Below are 5,175 nucleotides of genomic sequence, written 5' to 3'. Positions count from 1 at the left end.
TGCTATGTCCATGGCTCACGCTCATGTATTGCGTGAAGATTGAAAAAGTTTGAGAACGTCAAAAGTATGAAACAATTGCTTGGCTTGTCATTGGGGTTGTGCATGATTTAAATACTTTGTGTGGTGAAGATAGAGCATAGCCAGACCATATTATTTTGTAGGGATAACTTTCTTTGGCCATGTTATTTTGAGAAGACATAATTGCTTTGTTAGTATGCTTGAAGTATTATTATTTTTATGTCAATATTAAACTTTTGTCTTGAATCTGTCGGATCTGAATATTCATACCACAATTAAGAAGAATTACATTGAAATTATGCCTAGTAGCACTCCGCATCAAAAATTCTGTTTTTATCATTTACCTACTCGAGGACGAGCAGGAATTAAGCTTGGGATGCTGGATACGTCTCCAAGGTATCTATAATTTTTGATTGCTCCATGCTATATTATCTACTGTTTTGGACATTATTGGGCTTTATTATTCACTTTTATATTATTTTTGGGACTAACCTATTAACCGGAGGCCCAGCCTAGAATTGCTATTTTTTGCCTATTTCAGAGTTTCGCAGAAAAGGAATATCAAACGGAGTCCAAATAGAATAAAACCTTCGGGAACGTGATTTTCAGAACGAACAAGATCCAGGAGACTTGGACCCTACGTCAAGAAATAAAGGAGGAGGCCACGAGGTAGGGGGGCGCGCCTACCCCCCAGGGCGCGCCCTCCACCCTCGTGGGCCCCCTGTTGCTCCACCGACGTACTCCTTCCTCCTATATATACCTACGTACCCCCAAACGATCAGATATGGAGCCAAAAACCTAATTACACCGCCGAAACCTTATGTACCCACGAGATCCCATCTTGGGGCCTGTTTCGGAGCTCCGCCGGAGGGGGCATCGATCACGGAGGGCTTCTACATCATCACCATAGCCCCTCCAATGAAGTGTGAGTAGTTTACCTCAGACCTTCGGGTCCATAGTTATTAGCTAGATGGCTTCTTCTCTCTTTCTGGATCTCAATACAATGTCCCCCCCTCTCTCGTGGAGATCTATTCGATGTAATCTTCTTTTGCGTTGTATTTGTTGAGACCGCTGAATTGTGGGTTTATGATCAAGTTTATCTATGAACAATATTTGAATCTTCTCTGAATTCTTTTATGTATGATTTGTTATCTTTGCAAGTCTCTTCGAATTATCAGTTTGGTTTGGCCTACTAGATTGATCTTTCTTGCAATGGGAGAAGTGCTTAGCTTTGGGTTCAATCTTGCGGTGTCCTTTCCCAGTGACAGTAGGGGCAGCAAGGCACGTATTGTATTGTTGCCATCGAGGATAACAAGATGGGTTTTTTATCATATTGCATGAATTTATCCCTCTACATCATGTCATCTTGCTTAAGGCGTTACTCTGTTTTTATGAACTTAATACTCTAGATGCATGCTGGATAGCGGTCGATGAGTGGAGTAATAGTAGTAGATGCAGGCAGGAGTTGGTCTACTTGGCTCGGACGTGATGCCTATATACATGATCATACCTAGATATTCTCATAACTATGCTCTATTCTGTCAATTGCTCAACAGTAATTTGTTCACCCACCGTAAAATACTTATGCTCTCGAGAGAAGCCACTAGTGAAACCTATGGCCCCCGGGTCTATCTTCATCATATTAATCCTCCAATATTTGTTATTTCCTTTGCTTTTTTACTTTGCTTTTATTTTACTTTGCATCTTTATCACAAAAATATGAAAAATATTATCCTATCATATCTATTAGATCTCACTCTCGTAAGTGACCGTGTAGGGATTGACAGCCCCTTATCGCGTTGGTTGCGAGGATTTATTTGTTTGGTGTAGGTGCGAGGGACTCGCGCGTAGCCTCCTACTGGATTGATACCTTGGTTCTCAAAAACTGAGGGAAATACTTACGCTACTTTGCTGCATCACCCTTTCCTCTTCAAGGGAAAACCAACGCAGTGCTCAAGAGGTAGTAGAGCTCTCTTGCCCCGCCATGGCCACCACGGCCATCGCCGGCCGCCGCCTAAATTGGCACAACCCCGAGCCCTTCCCTCTATTCCACCACCACCAGAGCCTTCCATCACCCCACCAGAGCACTCCAACACCCCTCCCCCTCATCCGCTGGCCTCTGGCCACGATCCCCCTCTTCAGCCGAACCCCTCATACGCCCCTCCCAAGCTAGTGGTCGCTCCGGTCCTCCTCGGCGTCCGTGTCCTGCCAGAACGGAGGCGGCGTCCTCTCGCGAGCCCACAGGTGGTCGCGGTGCCCCGAACGGTGGCTGGAGACGGCCAGGCGAGCGCCGGCGCCGGCGGCCTCCTCTGCTCTGGGAGCCCGCATCGGGAGGAAGAAGTGACGGAAATATGCCCTAGAGGCAATAATAAAGTTATTATTTATTTCCTTATTTCATGATAAATGTTTATTATTCATGCTAGAATTTTATTAACCGGAACTTAGTACATGTGTGAATACATAGACAAACAGAGTGTCACTAGTATGCCTCTACTTGACTAGCTCGTTGAATCAAAGATGGTTAAGTTTCCTAGCCATAGACATGAGTTGTCATTTGATTAACGAGATCACATCATTAGAGAATGATGTGATTGACTTGACCCATTCCGTTAGCTTAGCATTTGATCGTTTAGTATATTGCTATTGCTTTCTTTATGACTTATACATGTTCCTATGACTATGAGATTATGCAACTCCCGAATACCGGAGGAACACTTTGTGTGCTACCAAACGTTATAATGTAACTGGGAGATTATAAAGGTGCTCTACAGGTGTCTCCTATGGTACTTGTTGAGTTGGCATTGATCAAGATTAGGATTTGTCACTCCGATTGTCGGAGAGGTATCTCTGGGCCCTCTAGGTAATGCACATCACTATAAGCCTTGCAAGCAATGTAAGTAATGAGTTAGTTGCGGGATGATGCATTACGGAACGAGTAAAGAGACTTGCCGGTAACGAGATTGAACTAGGTATTGAGATACCGATGATCGAATCTCGGGCAAGTAACATAGCGATGACAAAGGGAACAACGTATGTTGTTATGCGGTTTGACCGATAAAGATCTTCGTAGAAAATGTAACAGGCAATATGAGCATCCAGGCTCCGTTGTTGGTTATTAACCGGAGATGAGTCTCAGTCATGTCTACATAGTTCACGAACCCGTAGGGTCTGCACGCTAAACGTTCAGTGACGATCGGTAGTATGAGTTTATGTGTTTTGATGTACCAAGGGTTGTTCGGAGCCCCGAATGAGATCAGGGACATGACGAGGAGTCTCGAAATGTTCGAGACGTAAAGATTGATATACTGGAATGCTATATTTGGACATCGTAAAGGTTCTGAGTGGTTTGGGTATTTATCGGAGTACCGGAGAGTTACGGGAATTCGCCGGGGAATATATGGGCCTTATTGGGCTTTAGGGGAGAGAGAGAGGGGATGCCTAGGGCAGGCCGCGCGCCCCCCAAGGCCTAGTCCGAATTGGACTATGGGGAGGGGCGGCGCCCCCTCCTTCCTTCTCTTCTCTCTTCCCCTTCCTTCTCTCCTACTCCTACTACTTGGAAGGGGGGGGGGGAATCCTACTCTCGGTGGGAGTAGGACTCCCCAGGGCATGCCATAGTAGAGGGCCGGCCCTCCCCCTCCTCCCCTCCTCTATATATGGGGGAAGGGGGCACCCCATAGACACACAAGTTGATCATTGATCTCTTAGCCGTGTGCGGTGCCCCCCTCCACCATAATCCACCTCGTTCATATCGTTGAAGTGCTTAGGTGAAGCCCTGCGCTGGTAGCTTCATCATCACCATCATCACATCGTCGTGCTGACGAAGCTCTCCCTCGACACTCTGCTGGATCATGAGTTCGTGGGACGTCACCGAGCCGAACGTGTGCAGAACACGGAGGTGCCGTACTTTCGGTGCTAGGATCGGTCGATCGTGAAGACGTACGACTACATCAACCGCGTTGTCATAACGCTTCCGCTTACGGTCCTATGCATCACCATGATCTTGCGTGTGCGTAGGAAAATTTTGAAATTACTACGTTCCTCAATAGTGGCATCCGAGCCAGGTTTATGCGTAGATGTAATATGACGAGTAGAACACAAGTGAGTTGTGGGCGATACTAGTCATACTGCTTACCAGCATGTCATACTTTGATTCAGTGGTATTGTTGGATGAAGCGGCCCGGACCGACATTACGCGTACGCTTACGCGAGACTGGTTATACCGACGTGCTTCGCACACAGGTGGCTGGCGGGTGTCAGTTTCTCCAACTTTAGTTGAATCGAGTGTGGCTACGCCCGATCCTTGTTGAAGGCTAAAACAACACATACTTGACGAAATATCGTTGTGGTTTTGATGCGTAGGCAAGAACGGTTCTTGCTCAGCCCGTAGCAGCCACATAAAACTTGCAACAACAAAGTAGAGGACATCTAACTTGTTTTTGCAGGGCATGTTGTGATGTGATATGGTCAAGACATGATGCTAAATTTTCTTGTATGAGATGATCATGTTTTGTAACAGAGTTATCAGCAACTGGCAGGAGCCATATGGTTGTCGCTTTATTGTATGAAGTGCAATCACCATGTAATTGCTTTACTTTATCACTAAGCGGTGGCGATAGTCGTAGGAGCAATAGTTGGCGAGACGACGACGATGCTACGATGGAGATCAAGGTGTCGCGCTGGTGACGATGGTGATCATGACGGTGCTTTGGAGATGGAGATCAAAGGCACAAGATGATGATGGCCATATCATATCACTTATATTGATTGCATGTGATGTTTATCCTTTATGCATCTTATTTTGCTTAGTTCGACGGTAGCATTATAAGATGATATCTCACTAAATTTCAAGGTACAAGTGTTCTCCCTGAGTATGCACCGTTGCGAAAGTTCGTCATGCCGAGACACCACGTGATGATCGGGTGTGATAAGCTCTACGTTCACATACAATGGGTGCAAGCCAGTTTTGCACACGCGGAATACTCGGGTTAAACTTGACGAGCCTAGCATATGCAGATATGGCCAAGTAACAATGGAGACCGAAAGGTCGAGCGTGACTCATATAGTAGATATGATCAACATAGTGATGTTCACCATTGAAAACTACTCCATCTCACGTGATGATCGGACATGGATTAGTTGATTTGGATCACGTGATCA

This window comes from Triticum aestivum, chromosome 1D, assembly GCF_018294505.1.
Source record: "Triticum aestivum cultivar Chinese Spring chromosome 1D, IWGSC CS RefSeq v2.1, whole genome shotgun sequence".
In the NCBI taxonomy this organism is placed as follows: Eukaryota; Viridiplantae; Streptophyta; class Magnoliopsida; order Poales; family Poaceae; genus Triticum; species Triticum aestivum.
This window is presented reverse-complemented; position numbering follows the sequence as displayed.